Source organism: Antechinus flavipes, chromosome 1 (genome assembly GCF_016432865.1).
Source record: "Antechinus flavipes isolate AdamAnt ecotype Samford, QLD, Australia chromosome 1, AdamAnt_v2, whole genome shotgun sequence".
NCBI classification, from domain to species: domain Eukaryota; kingdom Metazoa; phylum Chordata; class Mammalia; order Dasyuromorphia; family Dasyuridae; genus Antechinus; species Antechinus flavipes.
This window is the reverse complement of record NC_067398.1, coordinates 656,528,518-656,546,462: the sequence shown is the minus strand read 5'-3', so window position 1 is coordinate 656,546,462 and position 17,945 is coordinate 656,528,518.

Sequence of the window (17,945 nt, the reverse complement as noted above, 5' to 3'; positions counted from 1 at the left end):
GTAGAAAAGTCCCCTCTGTCCTAGTTCCCAATGTCCTCCATTCAATACTTTCCAATTTCTTTGCTGAGGGTTAAACTAAGCTTAGAGCAACTTTTCTGCCCCCCTATATAACAACATAGCCCCCACATACTAAGGGACCAATCTTCAAGAAGGTGAGCCTTTGAAAACGTTGGATAAATTACTTAGCCTCTCTAAGCCTCAATTTCCTCATCTGTAAGATGAAGGACTAATTCTTCTATTACCTGACATTTATCAGCTGGGCTACTTCTTTGAACCTACCTCAGTTTGCTCTTCTACAAAATGGGGATATGAATATTTTTGCTTCCAGATGCTAGTTATGTCAACACTCAAATCCTTTCTCCATAAGATCAGTTATAATTTAGAGCTAGAACAGACCTTAGGTTATATTACAGATGAGGAAATTGAAGCCGACAGCAAGGTATGAATCTGAGGTGGGATCTGAAACTAAGCTATCTTTTCTCCAAGTCCAGTATTCTATCATATTGCCTCATGTTTCCTCATCTATAGAATGGGAAACCAGCTCACATTGCTGTTATGAGAACTTCTTTTTAATTCAACAAATATTTTTCATGTCCTTCCTAGGCTTTGGGGACACAAAAATGACAAACATCATAGTCCCTGTTCTCGAGACACTTATGTTTACCAGCAGTGACATAGGTGTACTCATGTATAATACAAAGACAGTATAATTGGGGCAAAGGCGAGATCCATTGAGCTTGAGGAAAGTTTTCAGAAGGAGATTTTTCTTTCAGTTGCAAGAATCAGAAAAGGCTTCGCAGTGGAGAGGAGCCTTGAAGAAAGAAAAGGATTTTGACAAGTGGAGATGAGGGGGGAGTGTGTTCTAGGCATGGGCCTTTTGAGTTCAGGGAATAGCTAGTGATCCAGTTAGATTGGAACATGACGCTCATGAGGAGGTATAATGTGAAATGGAATGAAAAGGTGAATTGGATCCAGATGAGGAGAGCCTAACTGAATGCAAAGAGATGGGAGAGATCACATTGAGAACAACTAGCCATCCAGTTTGTAAAGTGGGTAAAGGAGTATAAAGTAAAACAAGGCTGGTGCCCCACAGGGGAGAACCCTAAATTCCAGACTGAGGAATTTGTATTTTGTTTTGTCAACAATGGGAAGTCACTGGACACTTTTGAAAAGATTTTATCATATCAAGTCAACAAACATTTATTAAATACCTACTTCTGTACCAAGCACTCTGCTAAAAAGCTGAAGACACCAAAAAAAAAAGTTTTTTTGAAAGATTGTTGCTACCCTCAAGAAATTTGTACTCTTAACGGGAGAGACAAGAAGGATATGAATGAGCAACATGGCTGGGAGGTGGCCAAGAAGTAGTAGGCCTAGGGATTGGGGGAGATGTGAGGAGAATCTGGGCCCAGCTGCCAGAGATGGAAGAGATTAGCTAAGAGGTTATTACAGTAGCGATAAGGATCTGAGCTGGGTTGTTGGTAGAAGGAATGAAGAGAAGAGGAAAAATTTTACTGTTCAATAATTTCAGTTGTGTTCAACTCTTTGTGACCCCATTGGGGTTTTCTTGGCCAAGATACTGGAGTAGTTTGCCCTTTCTATCTCTGGCTCATTTTACACATAAGAAAACTGAGGCAAATAAGGTTAAATGACTTGCTAAGAATCATATAGTTAGTAAATGTCTCAGGTCAGATTTGAACTCAGGAAAATGAGTCTCCAGGCCCAGCACTCTGTGCACTATGGCACCACCTAGTGATCTCAAGAGGAGGAATAAAAGATATGATAAAATCTTTAGTTGCTCAAAAAATAGAAATTATTGTTATACTGATTCAGATACAAGGATGGGGGGTTGGGGGTTGGTATCCATTCCCAGATTCAAAGAATAATAGAGAAAAGGACAGAATTGAAAACCAGAGGACCTGCCTTACTCCTATGGCCCTGTCAAGTCTCTTAACTACTCTGAAGCTGTTTTCTCATCTATAATAATTCCTGAGTCTATGCCTTTCATCATTGATATTTTTATAGTGATTTACAGTTTAAAAAACACTTATATGTATTGTATTATTTTAACCTTACAATCCTGTAAATATTTTACAAATGAGAAAACAGAGGCTTGTAAGAGGTTCAATGCCTTGTCTAAGGTCATGCAACCAGTAACTTCTGCTAAGGTAGAATTCAAATTCACATTTTCCTGGCTTCAGGTTCAATACTTTAGCCAGTATCAAAGTAGAAGACCTTCACTTTTCAGCTCTGAATCTCTGACTCTATGATTGCCTAACAGGCTCACGGCTTTTTTTCTGCCCACTCCAGTCCTGGGCCTCTCTAGCTACAAGCTATCCCTCCCTGACTTGTTGCAGGAAACGATGCCCCTACGTGTTTTCCCTAATAAGAGGTTCCAGACTACTTCCCCTCCAGTGGAGCAGATCAAGAACTAGCCAGCCCTTGGCACCAGGTGCAAGCCCCTGAGCCTGAGACTGGAAGAAGCGGGCATCTAGGAAGGTGCCCATGTCTGACTGTTTCCCCTTCTCAAACCCCAATCTCCCCTCCTACCATTGTTCAGCATTCTCTGACCCGGGCTCCTACAGGAAGGTTGGAGAGTGGGAAAAGTGCCCATCTATACATAGCAAAATCTCTTTTTTGGGGGGAGGGAGGAAAGGCCCACCCCACAATTCAAATGTTTCTCTTATTATCTTCTGCTGAGGGGAAAAAATTAATAACATGGTGCAATATAAAATACTAAATTAAAGGCATTTTGGAACCAGCAATTATTTCATAAGCTCTTCTTTTATTGCTGCTCTAATGTGCCTAATTGCTGTCTTAATGAGGACATTAATTTCCAGCTAATGTGATGTTATTATAGAAATTGCAGTCAATCTTTTAAAAAGGGGGGAAAGTGCTAGAAAGCTGTCCCAAGAGAGGGGGGCTCTGGTCACCCTAGGGACTAAGGGATGGGCCAGAGAAGGGAGTCTTGGTCCAAGGTTGGGACCAGGAGAGGAGCAAAGGAGGGCACTAGGAGGAGAGCTGGCAAGGGATTACATATGGCAGTATATGTTTGTGCCCAGGGGGGCCACTGAAAATGGCTAGCCAAGGGAACGGGCCAAGGATGCGCAGCCATTCTATTTAGCATGGAGGGAATGCTGAAAATAATGAGAGATCAAAAGGAGCTCTCTGTTTAGAAAGAGTTATACAGATGGGTTTGATCATCCAGAAAGTGAATCGGTATCATGATCTACCCACATATCCATTTAACCACAAAAGACTTCAGGAGCTATGGGGAAGGAGAAGGGCAGTCAAATGGATGGGACTGAGTCTCACAATTCTTAGATTTGTTTTTCTAACTCTGATTTGTTCTGGAGTCACAGGACCTGGATTCAAATCCCATCTTATCTGTGTGATTTGAAGCAAATCATTTAACCTACTAGGCCCTCAGTTTCCTCCTCTGTTAAAACAAAGAGACTGGATCAGATAGCTATTTTGAGTTCTCTTCCAATTCTACACATGGTAGACTATGAAAATGAGAAGACAATGGCCTTTCCCACTCTCTCAGGCATGTGGTATTGGGGAAAGGTGGACCCTAACCTCATTGAACAGAGGACCCAAATCCCAAAGGATAGGGCAGAAGTTTTTAAAGAGAGACCTATGGATTTATTATTTAAATATTTTGATGATTAAATTTCAGTATAGTTGGCTTCCTTTGTAACTCTACCTATTTTATTTTGTGCCTTCAAAAACATTCTGAGGAGGTATCCACAGGCTTCACTAGGCTACCAATAGGATCCATAAAATAAAAAATCAAGAAGTCCCAGTTTTGGAAGCTATACTTAGGGAGAAGCAACTTCTGAGGATAAATTTTTTTGGACCAGAGCTTCATTCCAGTGTACCAAGAACAAGATGAATGGGGTTTTCCCTTGTGCCCAACTACAAATATCTGTTTCTTATCATCCCTCTTTCCCCTAGGGCTCTTTGTCAAGTTCAGGACTCAAAGTTGCTCCTGTTTCATCCTCCATAACTTAAGCTACAAAGACACAGAATTCACATCAAAGACTTCTTCCCAAAGAGAATAAGAGGTACTAGTGGACGGGAACATTGAGAAGAACGAAGGGAAAAAATACAGGGAAGAGAAGAAAAGAGAAGGAGGGAAAGAAAAGTGGGGAAAGGAACATACACCTGGTGGTGTCTCCATCATTAGTAGACCCCAGATTAAAATAGCTTTTGGAAACCAGGATTCTTGGGTGCAATATTGAGGGAGAAATTGTGTAGGAAAGAAAAGTAACTATAGGAAATCAATAGAGTATAGTGGAAAGAATACTGAATTTGGAATCCAAGTTAGTGGACTCAAGCCCTAAATTCCCCTAATCACCATGGATACCATCTTGGTCCAGTTACTTCCCCTCACGTTCTCAAAAATCCTTCCTTCAAAATAGCAAGATTGTATTAGTCACCTTCAAAAGTCCCTTCCACCTCAAAATCCTGTGATCCACTTTCCCCGAGCGTTTTCTTGAGTACAATGGTGTGGGTGTGTATCTCTGTTCTGAGCCCATCTCCATCTCTGAAGCTGCTCTGGGGGAAGGGAGGAGGAAGTGTGAAATGTTCTTTCCTCTTCAGGGCAATAAGTTGATTACCACAGTGTTACTTCTCAATTTCCTTGTACTTACTCTTCACTACTTCCATAATTTACTCATGAAGTTACCAGCCCAGAGAGTCTTTTTGACTCTCTGAAATAACCCTTCTTACTTCTTGGAAACATCTTCAGAGTTCCTTTGTGGTTCCTCCTCAGTGACTCCATAGGTGACTCTGGTGTAGGTACTTCCCTCTCCCCCCATCCCCTGGCCATGTTGTCTCATCTAGAAAATTCTCAGTTCCATGACTAATTTATATAAAATCTTACCTTCCAACTCAATTTTAATGGTTATTAATAGTTTCTTGATTTGTGACTAAGAAAGGTCAGGTCACTGAAATAATACTTAGAGAAGTAATGGATAGGGCCCCAGCTCTGGAGTCAGGAGGACCTGAGTTCAAATATGGTCTCAGACACACTTGGGCAAGTCACTTAACCCCAATTGCCTCCAAAGAAGAAAAAAATATTTAGTTGGATGGCTACACTGGGTCTCAGTTTTCTCATTTACAGTGAGGAAGTAGATTAAGCAATGTCTAAAGACCCTTTCAGTATCGAGACGTGGCAGCAAGCATGTAGTCAGAAGATTAAAGGTCATAACTCTGCTACTGTCTATAGGCCTTTTGACCAATCATTTGAATCTCAGCTTCCAAAATGCCTAAAATAAAGGGATTGAATTTGACCACCACATAATTAATGTGCCTTCCAACTTTTAAATCTATGGTCCTGTTATCCCACTGGGGAGGAGAGAGAGTTCAGAGATTAAATCCTACCCTGGCCTTATAAAACCAGGAGCCAGGAAAGTGGATAGGGAGAAGGTACCTCTTTGAGGTTTGAGGTTTACTGGTATGAAAAACAGACCTGGCATCTACAAGCATAGCCCATAGCTTCATAAGATTTAGAAACAGACCAGTCAGTTAATAGGCATTTATTAAGCACCTACTATGTACCAGGCACTGTGCTAAGGGCCCAGGATATAAAGGCAAAAATAGTCCTGTTCTCAAGGAGCTCACATTCCACTGTGGAAACAACAGGCAAGAAGGTTGCACACAAAATATAGAGTGTAAATGGGAAGTAAAGGAAGACAGAAGGTACTAGCAGAGGAGGAGGAGGGGGAACAAGGAGAGGCCTCTTATAAAAGGTGGGATTTGACTCTAATTAAGAGGTAGGGCAGAGAGAAAACTGAGATTCAGAAAATTTCAGACTTTCTCAAGGTTCCCCAGGAAGAATGTAGCCACATAGGGATGTGATTCCGGACAGAGGTTCAGATTCCTTCTTAGATATTTTTCTCACTTCACCAGAGCCATCTAGGTGACCCTCCTGGACTCCTAAGACTGCTGCTAGGTCTCAGGGATATTTCCTCTTTTGCCCGGAGGTCCCAGATCCTTCATCCTAGGCCTTAGATCTCCTCTAAAGAATAAAGAAGAGACTAGACTTGTTCATTATCCAGGCTGCAGGGGAGCCGGGGGGAGGGGAAACCTGGGGACCTGAATTAGGGAAGCCACATCCTAAGGAGAACATGGAGATGGGGTAGAGGTCAGGGATCTAAAGTGTAAGACTGAGACTCTGCAGTGGGCCACACGTGAACCTGGGCCCCTTCTACATCCGCCCTCCCTGTATCCCAGGGAAACTGAAGAGCAGCTTAGCTCTGGGTTACCATGGCAACTGCCACAAAGAATTTTGGGGAATGACACCCCGGGGGCATGAAGACCAAGCTGTGAGCTCTCAGTTCTAAGCTTTTGTCATGCCAGACTGGGGGTCTGGCAGGCCAGGGAGGAGAGTGCCTCCCAGACCCCACTTGTCTCAGAAAAATACAGGAAAGTCTAAACAGTGCCCTGCTCCCCCTTGTCCTGGGACCTAGCTTTCCATCAGCCTTGATGTGTGCCCCCTCCTCAGGGTCAGCTGCCCCTTTCTCAGGCCTCTGAATGTCCAAAAACATGGACAGTGCCAGCTGTTAACCCATTAATTTCTTCCTGAAGACAAAACCTGAAAAGGGGGAAAGGAAAAGGGGACAGAGGTTTTAATTTTATTCCCTTTTCTGAGATGGTGAACATATGGATCTGCTCTCTTCCCCTTTCTTCCACAAAAAGTTGTTGGGGGAGGGAACTTGGGGAGACAGGAGGAAGCATGGAGAGGAAAGCTTTAGGAAAAAGGATCCCCTTTTTTCCTTCAGTCTTTTCAGAATGATCCCATGGGAAATGGGGGTGGTAGTGGTGATCACTGTCCTTTGCTACCCCCACAGACCCAACCTATGCCCACCCCCAATACACACAGACTAGCTTAGCCCCATTCTTCCCTCCCCCAGGCCTACCCCAAAGCTTTGAGGCCTTGGAAATTGATGGATGAGATGGATAAGATGTTATCACCAGGGAAAAGAAAAGAAATAAAAATCCACAAGAAACTCTTCCATACAGCTGGCCCCCCTGCTTCTCTCCCCCTTGTTTTCCCAACATCGCCAGGAGAGCTGAGAAGCGAGTGTGTGGTGACGGCAGATTTTTTTTTTAATCTGTTAATAAAACGCAAGTGAATCAAATCTGCTTGGAGGGAAGAGGAGGGGGAGTTAGGGGCTGGGGTGTTTGCAGAAGTTGGAAATTTAATAAGAAGAAAAATAAAAATAGCCACTGTGCTCAAGACAGAGACAGTGCTCTGGATGGCTGGAGAAAAGGGGGAGAAATTCTGACTTCAGAGAAATCAGGTATTGGGGTTTTGTGAGCTAAATCAAGGGGTGACTGAAAAGATGGGATTGAGAAGGAAAAGTATTAGAGGCTAGGATAATAGGATCAATATCTTTGAGGGACATTAGAGGTTATTTTCTCCAATCCCTTCATTTTACAGATGAGAAAACTGAGTCTAGGCAATATAAAAGAATATAGCCGCTTGGGGAGAGGATATATACATCTGTACAGGGAAAACTCACGCCATGGCCCAATAGTTCCCTGGCACAAGAAGCCCCAGCTCTTCCTGGGCCTGAACATTGGGTTGGGGGTGGGGAATGACAGATTTAGTTTATAGAGTCAGATCTTCTCCTAAGGTCCCAGACTAAGGAGCACGGGGCCTCACAATACTATCACAGGGTTCTGGATTGTGAACTGGAACGGACATTATAGATCATCCAGTCCTGTCATCTCTTTCTACAGATGAGGAAAGGAGCTCACAGCAGACTTGACCCAAATTATACAGGGACTAAGAGGTAGAGTTAGGGACGGCCCAGGAAGGGAAAGAACAAAGATTCCAAACTAATGACCGGCTGGAGCCTCTCTCTGGATGTTATTATCAGAAATTGAATTCAATAGAGCCGGGTCCGGGATGTCTGATCTCACCAACGCTCTCTAGCCTTGAGGCTTCCTAGTGTTTTGTTAACCCCTCGGAAACCCCACAGCCACAAGCCCCACCCTTCAAGGTGGAGGCTCCCGTGGGTTCATCCTAATTGACATTGAGGTCTTTGACAGGACTGGGACAGCACCGCCCTCTACCGGCCCTTATTGTCCAGGACAGAACAGGGGTCAGAGGTTTTCGGTCCCCAGTCTGATCATGGTATTGAATCAGAAAAGATTGTAGAGATCCTCTAACTTTGGTCCACTCACTTTATCCATGCGAACAAGGAAATTAAGGCCGAATAAAGTCAAGAGGCTTATCAGCGGCCACACAGTGGGTGACCAGCAGAGTGGGGATTAGAATCTCCTCCTGACCCCAAATCTGACGATCTCCAGCCAGGGGGATGATTAGAGGCGTGGCTTTGCTTTTAATTGGCGTTATCTTTACCTACCCCCATGTAACCTTGTGGAAAAGTCACCACTCGGAGCTCCATTTTCCTCGTCTTTCTCATCCTCTCCCTATAAAAAGGAGGCTGTGACTGATTATCTCTAAGGTCCCCTCCCGCTCTCCACGCCATAATGCTACACCAGGGACACAGTCCGGGAATCCCGGGCTTCTGGTGCGGCGTAAACCAACGCCTCAGTGACCTTCCTAGGGATGCTCCGGGTTTAGGCTGGCTCGCCTCTGGACCATTTATATTCGGCTTCGGGACAGATGACTGAAGGGAACAGGAGGCCGGATGTGTGTGCGGCGTGGAGCGTGGGGAGGGGGCGCGGAGCCGGGGCCGCCCTCCAGCCTCCGTCCTCTACCCCTGATCCCGGATCGTGCGCAGCGCACCGTCCCCACCCCGTATGGCTATAATGAGACGGCGCAGCCTCGGCGGGTCCCCCGACGCGGGGAAGTCGGCGCAGGCGGTGTGATTGATGGTTTAATATCGCGAGCTGTGACCCAGCGCCCCCCCCCTCCCCACCCACGCCGCGGCAGGCGGCCCCCGAGCGCTGGCGAAAGCGCCGTGATTGAATAATTCAGTTACCAAAAAGGGAAAGAGGAAACCGGGAAGAAAGACGCGCATGCCTTCAAGTGAACCGGGGGAGGGCTGCGTTGGGGAGACTGAGGTTGAGTCTGAGATGGAGAATCATGGATTCGTGGGGTTCCTGAGGCTCAAAAAAACTCCACTACTAAGTGACAGCGTCGGGATTTGAATCCAAGCCTTCTGACTGCAAATCCAAGTCCCTTTTCATCACAACACATTTCTAGGAAGGGCCGTACATTTGGGGGGGGGGGTCGCCGTGGGAAGGGGAAGGCAAACCCGAAAGCTCAGATTTCCAGCTCCCCTCCCCCCACCCCACTCCTTTCAAAAGCAGACATTCTTGAAGCTGGGAACTGGATCCAATCTTTCTACTTCCCAGTGGTTGTAAATGGAGGGGGCCAGATGCCTGAGCTATCAACAGCGTTGGCAAGATCCGTGATTTAGAGGAGGGGTAGAAAATGGGGCTTTCACTGCCTGGATACACGCTTAACTTTGCCCTGGTTTGTTAGGGCTTGGCAAAGAGTTAGGGCTAAAAGGGCAGATCAAGAGCTGAGGCGACTGAGCCTCTGGCCCAACTGGAATAATAAGGACACTGAGCACAAAGGCAAGGATTGAAGGTTAAGGCCTTGGCAAGTCCAGAAGAAGACATAGAGATGGACAACCTGAAAGAGGAAGAGAACAGGAGAGAGAAGAATAAAGGCTAAGCAGAGAGCAGATCACAAGAAGGGTTGTCATTATATGGGCTAAAAAGGAAAACCCCTAGCAAATGGAGACTCAACTTTTTCACCTTTTTCATGAGTAAAGTCATAAGATTAAAAATTGAAAGGAATCTTAGATCTCACTTAGTTCAACCCCTTTATTTTATGAACAGATAGGTGACACAATGGATAGAGAGAGGGACCAGGTGTGGTGTCAAGAAAACCTAAGATCAAATTCCTAGCTGTGTGACCTTAGACAAGTCACTTAATCCTATTTGCTGATTTCCTCATCTGTAAAATGAACTGATGAAGGAAATGGCAAACTACTTCAGGATCTTTGCCAAGAACATCCCTAATGAATTCACTTGGAACTGGACGTGACTGAAAATGACCTTATGTTATAGAGTAGGCAATAGGCTAGGAATGGACATGTAGCTTACCTGTCACCCAGAAGGCAAGTAGCAGAATCAGAATTTGAACTCGATTCCTGACTCCAGTTCCAGTCTAATAATGTCTCATGCTGACATCTATTGAGTATTATAGTTATTTATGTGTGCTTTCCCCCTACTGGATGGTGAGTTCCTTGAGGGTAGGATCCCAAACTATCCTAAACCCTGAAGCAAAGAGTCCAGCCCAGTAACAATAACAACTAGAGTTTATAGGTATTTATATGGACTTTGTAAGACTAGGGAACCAATGGAGGAGCCAGGAAGACCTGGATTCAGGCGTTGCCTCTGACATATACTGATTGTTTGACTCTGAGTTTGTTACTTAAATTTTCAGTACCATGGGCAAGTCCCTAAGACTCTTAATTTCAGAAAAAGGTGCCCGTCTACCTTGGTAGAGGGAGGTCCCTATACTGATGAAATTATATATTCCCTTTATATAGTTCCTTTAATTTGAGTCTCACAATGACCTTGTTAGATATTAGTCCCATTTTACAGATGAAGAAAATGCAGCTCAAAGAGGTTATTCAGAGAGCTGGATTTGGGATCTAAGGATTTATGTTACACTTTTACTATATGATCTTGAGCAAGTCATTGAACTTACCCAGGCCTGATTCTTCATTTACATAAAGGAGGGGCTGGATCAGATAGCTTCCAACTATAAATCTGATTTTAGAATTAAAAGGCATCTACGGTCCTCTCCAATTCTAAATCTGTGAACTTCACAGGGCTATGATGCCAATTCTAGAGGCAGCCTTACAGCCATACAAAGCAGATGCTCATCAATATTTTTTGTATCTTGTTGGATGAAGGATGGTGCTGCAGAGAAAAGTCAAATCTTTAACAGAAACATCAGCTCCTCTGGAAAGTCTGCAGAGCATCAGAAGGGGTGAAAAAGGAGGACAAAGAAAGTACTCTAAGCAGAAAGTTTTCCTGTCCTTTTAAAAAAACTCTCCTCAGCTCAGAAGCTCTGGCTCTGGAGCTTAGGAAGAATCTAACTTTGGCTGAAGTGTTCAAGAAAGAGAGATTATCTCTGATTTCCAGTACCTCAGCAAGGAACAATGTGACCTCTTCTCCAGACCCAGAAGGAACATCACACTGGCCAAACAGGAAGCTTGGACAAATCCAGGATGTGCTGACAGTCAGCACTAAGAGAAGTGAAGGTGCCCCATGGTATCCAGCTGGATTCTGCTCAGGATCTGTGAACTGGGCCTTTGCAATGAACAAAGGAATAAGGTGAGTATAAAAGGAGAGAGTGAACCAAGACCCAGTAAGCTCAAAAGGTGGAAAGCTAGAGCAAACAGGTGGGAATAATATCTGTGTCTCTGGGGAAGTGGGAAGGAAAGAGGGATGTTTGGGGCCAGGACTAGTGACAGCTTCCTTGGTGAGAACTTTTTATAAAACTATCTCGACAGCTAAGTGGTTAAAAATATACACTCCAGCTATGCAATTTTGCAAAGCTCACGTCAGGGGGGGAAATGGAGGTGCTGAAGAGCTCACAAATGAAGCAAATTGCTGAAAATCGGATTTTTTCTGTCTTATCTTGGAGCCACATGAGAAGAGAAGAGATTGCAATTTCTGCCTGTAGTTTCTGCGCATTTCCATGGTTAGGGCAGGAGGGATAAAGAACAGGAGAGAGGGAAGAGTGAAATAGAAAGAAAAAAGGGGGGAGCCAGAAGAAAGATAAAGGTCCGAAAAGACAAAGAGGAGAGAGAGTGAAATAAAAACAAAATTGGGGAAATGTGGTCTAGAATTACAGAATGTTAAAGTTGAAAGGGGCCACCAACCACCCATACCTAAATGGGAAACCCCTTTGAAACATTACCAAAAAGTGGTCATCCACCATTGCTTAAAGACCTGCATTGATGGGGAACTCATTACTCAGATCAGTCCACTTCTGGATAACTCTAAATGTTCAGAGATTTTTCTTTATGTAGAATCAAAGTCCAAATCTAATCATTTCTCCACCCCCACACCTGCGCTTTCCAGTTCCATTTCTCTCTGCAGGACAGCTCCACCTGGATGACTCATTGGCATCTTAAAGTTATCATGTCACATCTTTTTTTTTCCCCATACACTTAACTCCTTGCAAACATTCTTATTTCTATTGAGGATATCAGCATCCCTCCAATCACCTAGATGTGTCATTTCCTCTGCTGTGTCTCTTCCATCTGTTCCTTCTCCACTCAGACAGCTACTACCTTAGTTCAATTCTTTATTGCCTTAGGAACCTCATCATTGGTCTTTCTGCCCTAAGTTTCTCTCCTCTTTGATCCATCCTCTTCATAGCTGCCTAAGTAACACGCATAGGTTTGAACAAATATCCCTCACACTTAATTGCTGTCACTGGCTCCTTGTGGTTGATATTTTTTGTTACTCATTTTTGACTCTTTGTGACCTTATTTGAGATCTTCTTGGCAAAGATACTGGAGTGGTTTTCCATTTCCTTTTCCAACTCATTTGCCAGAGGAGAAAACTGAGGCAAACAGGGTTAAGTAACTTGCGCAGGGTCATACAGCAAGTAAATGTATGAGGCTGGATTTGAACCCCATTCCAGTCTTCTTGACTGCAATGCTACCTGGGTGCTCTGGCTCCCCATTACCTCTAGAATACTATCCAGACTTTTTTGGTTTGGTATTCAAAATCCTTTATAACCTTGCCACAACATACCTTTACACACACACACACACACACACACACACACACACACACACACACACACATACACAGCAGCCTGGCCAAACATGTGGTCCACCCAAACTGCCATTCTTTTAGTTGACACATGATGCTTCATCTCCAGTCTCCCTGTGTTTTCAAAGGCTGGCTCTGTGGCTTAGAGTTTACTCCCTTCCTTCCCACCTCCCTCTTTGAATGTCTACCTTCCTTCAAAGCTTAGTGTTCTTCTATGTAAGACCTTTTTTAAATCCTCCTACCTACTAGTGTCCCCTCTAATTACCTTATATTTAATTTTATATATCTTAGTATATGTCTCTCTAGATAAAATGTAAATGACTTAAAAGCGAAGATTATTTCATTTTTTCTTGGCATCTCTAGTATCTAGCATAGTGCCTGATATATACTTATAAAGTATACTTGATAAATACCTATCGATTGATTAATTGATCTCTGTCTTCCCAGGCTCCCATAACCAATCAATTACCAAATCAATTCTATATCCTCATCATTTCTTGAATCCAATCCTTTCTCTACTCAAAGAGCTACTTTCTCAGTTCAGGACTTCACCAGCCTTTGCTGCTTCCTCAACAGCTCATGGCCTCCTTCCAAACTACTTTGTATTTATTCTCATTAATGTTCCTTCTGCATATACTTAAACATTACTTCTTGTTTTCCCATTAAAATGTGTTTCTCCTTGAGAGAAGAGATTGGTTCATTCTTTGTACTCATATCCTGGTACGTAGTAGGTATGTAATAAATGCTTATTGTTGAATCGATTTCCTCAGTGTTAGTACTTCCCCTACATATTTTGCTTATTTTGTCTTTTACTTATCTATGTTTGTGTTACTTCTCCCCTGTACAGTTTAAGTTCTCTGAGAACTCATAGTTGTTCAGTCTTTCAGTCATGTCCAACTCTTCCTGACCCTGTAGACCTTACTATCCATAGGATTTTCTTGGCAAAATACTGGAGTGGTTTGCCATTTCTTTCTCCAGTGTATTAAGAGATTAATGATTTGCCCAGGCTGACACAAAAATGTCTGATGCTGGATTTGGACTCAGACCTTTCCAACTCCAGGCCCAGTGCCCTATCCACTGAGCCATCTAGCCGTCCCTCTTTAAGAACAGGGACTGTTTGGGTTTTTTGTTTGTTTATTTATTTGTTTTTGTAAATCCAGCTCCTAGTACAATGCCTGATATATAGCAAGGGCTTCATGAATGTTTATTGAATTGAACTGAAATGTTCTAACCTGCCTTTTGGCAGAATCCTCCAACTGGCATTGCTGTTGCTGGCCACCTCTCTGACTCTGGTCATCTGCAATCTTGATAAAGATGCCATTTATGATAGATGAGATCGAATAGATATCAATCCCTGGAGCACTCCATTTGAGACCATTCTTCCAAAGTGATATGGAGGCACTAACAGGTACTCTTTGATTCCAGAAATTTAACCATTTCTCTTTCATTCTAATATAAACCTCCATCTCTCAGTTTGAACCATAAGAAAAATGAGAGAGATTTTGTCAGATCTTTGGTTAAAATCTAGGGAAATCTACCACATTCCCCTGATATACCAGTCTAATAACCTTAGGGTCCCTACATTTTCTCCTCTAGTTTTGCTATTATCACTAGAATAAAATACAAACTTCTCACTCTTGTATTTAATGCCTTCCCATTCTGGCTCCAATCTACCTTTTCAATCTTATTTCATGTTATTCCCCTTTATATTCCAGCTAACCTGATGACAAGGTATCCTGGCAACTCAACATTCTATCTTCTACCAATCTGCATTTGTTCAAGTATCCCATGCCTGGAATGAACTCCTTTCTCTTCCCCGATTTAAGAATACTCATCCTTCAAGTTTTGACTTAAGTGCCAAGTACTTCCCCATCCCCCATCCATTTGATAGTATATTTTCCCTCATCAAATCTCCTTAGATCATAATTCATATTTATAGAGTACTTTAAGGTTAGAAAAAAGCTTTGCATATATTATCCCACTTGATTTTCACAACAACTCTTCAAGGAAGGTGCTATTATTATTATCTTCATTTTATAGATGAAGAAACTGAGGTTCAGAGAGATTAAGAGATCTGCCCAGTATCACAAACTATTAAGTGTCTTAGACATGATAAGCCTAGATCGTCTTGACTACACATCCAGTGCTATTTCCACTTTAATAAGCTTTGATCTCTCTTTTGTCCTATTCATTCCATTCCTTGAATTATACAGGGTCTTCATAAACTCTTTTTAAAAAGAGTTTTAAGCTATTAAAGCTTTGGGTATCCCCTGTACTTTTAATATTTAATATTGCATCCCCTAAGTAGAATATAAGCTCATTAAGTGATGGTTTCATTTTTGCCTCTGGCCCCAAAATCCAGCACAGTGCCTTGACACATAGTATGCACCTAAGAATATCTACTGGATTTAACTGAAATATGTTTCTACAAAACTCCCCCTCTTCAACACACCCACACATGTTCCTAGTTCTCTCCTTTTAGGGCTAAGCAGTATGTCTATGTGCTCTTCCATGTGATGGCCTTGTAAATATGTCCCCTGAAGCTCCAGGCCAAGGCTTCTCTTTTCCAAGCTAATTCCAGGTTTTTCATCCAATTTTTATTGTCCTGCTTACAGACCCCTCAGCTCACTTCTGGGTGCTCACTTCTGGACATCCTTCAGTTTATCATCACCTATCTTAAAATGCAGTGCCCAGGATCAGACCCAATACTCCTGATGTGTTTGACTTGAACAGAGTAGATTGGGACAATTCACTTTCTCCCTAGAAATATGAGCAATCAAGAATCATGTTACACTTTGGGGGGGACTACTACATCACACTGTAGCAAAGGCAAGAAGGTACCTAGAGAGGGATGTAGAAAGGACTAAAAATGAGGGAGAATGGAATCCCTTCTTCTTGGCCAGAGGGTAGTAAAAGCACAATAATGGGAGAAGATGGTCCCAAAGAGGCCTGTTGCTATGAGTAAGGTTACCTTAGATAATAATAACAATAATCATTCAACATTAGGAAAAGAATCAAAAGAATTCATCATTTTAAAAACTAAAACACTCAAACTGCATGATTATTTTAATAGATGAAGAAAAAACCATTGACAAAATAGAACTTCATTTATGTTAAAAAAAAATCCTACAAAGCACAGGCATATTGGGATCTTTTTAATGTCAAAAGTAGCAATAATTATTGTTATTGCTAATATTCTATATGGAACTTCAAAGTTTGCAAAGTGCTTTGCATATTGCCTCATTTGGTCTTCACAACAAGCCTAAGAGATAGGTATTACTAATTATCTAATCTGGGGAAGTTGAGGCCCAGAAAAGTTAAGAAACTTTCTCAGTCGTAAAGCTAATGAATATCTAGGATGGGTTTTGAATCCAAATCATCCTGACTCTAAGTCCTGAACTCTATCCAATGTGTTGTCGTGCAGGGAGCACCTTAGCTTGATGCTTCATTGCTTACAAAGTGGACACGGGGACAGTATACAGATGCTTTGGGTCTTGCGGCATTCTAACTCATCAGAGCTTAGGCCTTGAAATGCAGAAAAAAACAAGTCATGGCTTCCTAAGACCACAGGAAGGAGAATGAGATGAACAAAAGACTGAAAAGAACAGAAAAATGTAGGGGATTATGACTAGAGGGGATGCACTGAGGAGGTACTTAATTCAACCTCTGAAACCTGATATAAGGCCCCTCTCCCTTTGACATTCCTTAGGTATAAGATGATGAGGTGAGAGAGAAAGAAAGAGAGAGGGAGAGAGAGAGAGGAAGAGAGAGAGAGAGAGAGAGACAAAGAGAGAGAGAGACAGAGAGAGAGAGACAGAGAGAGAGACAGACAGAGAGAGAGAGAGAGAGAGAGAGAGAAAGAGAGAATATAAAGGAAAAGAAAGGAATAGCTCTCCTCTCAAGGATTTTATACTCTCTTTCATGGGTAAAACAACATATGCCTACACATATATATGTGTATACATACACACACACACACACACACACACACATATATATATAAAATATACAGAACAAATAATATAAATAAGGTAGTCTGGGGAGTAAGGAGACTGGCTACTGGGGATCCAAGGAAGGCTGTATTTAGAAGATACCTTGAGCTGGGTCTTGAAGGAAGTAAGGAATTATTCAAGGGGAAACCATGGGATAAGGGCAAATGGAGTAGGAAAAAGGATGGAGAGCACTTGTCCCTGGGTCCATTGGCTAATTAAGTAAAGATGCTTTCTGAGCATCACCCCAACACTCCGCTCCCAGCCTGAGCAGCAGGATAGAGAACTAGGAAAATGGGTTCAGTTCTACCTCTTGACATTTTCTCATTGTCTGATGAGCAAACCACTTCTCTGAGACTCAATCTTTTCATACCCAAAAATGGGCATAAGAATATCTGAACCACACAAGGAAGATGGGAGGAGAAAATTAAATGGTGTAAAGTCCTGTATTCATGTATTCTTCAATAGGCAAAGAGCTTTCACCTCCCTCCTCACATCCAAACAGTCCTTCACACCATCTCCAGAAGAAGCTATCTAAACTATTCAGTTTAGCTCCCTTGCCCCTACTGTATAATATTCCAACTCCTTTTTCTGGCATTCAGAACTCTCTTTAATCTGCTGCCAGTCTACCTTTGAAGCTTTAGCTCCTTCCCTCACTTTAAGTTTCAGTTAAGCTATATTCTTTTCCTTAAATAGGATGTTATCTCTTCTCACCTCCATGTTTTTGCTCACTGTTCCCTAAGAGATTTTATCATCCTATGACTTGGTTCTTGGGGATCAAATATAGCCTCTTATATTTGGTTTTCAAAACCCCTCACATCTGGCCCCAATCTATCTTTCTAGAATTGTCAAATTACCACCACTTCTTCCCCTCAAAACCTCACGTGTTCTATGTTCCAGATAAAATGGCCTTTCTGCATTTTATGGCAGACATATGGCCTTTCTGCTGCTCCTGATATACCATACTCCATCTCCCATCTCTATGCCTTTGTACTTGTGGTCTCCCCTGCCTGATATGCACTTTCTCTTCACCTCCACCTCTTAGAAATCCTTTTTCTTTTTAGATTTAGCTCAAACTCCACCTTCTTCATTAAACTTTGCCAGATATTCCCAGCTGTTAGTGCTTCCCTACCCAAATTATCTTATATATAATTTGTATAT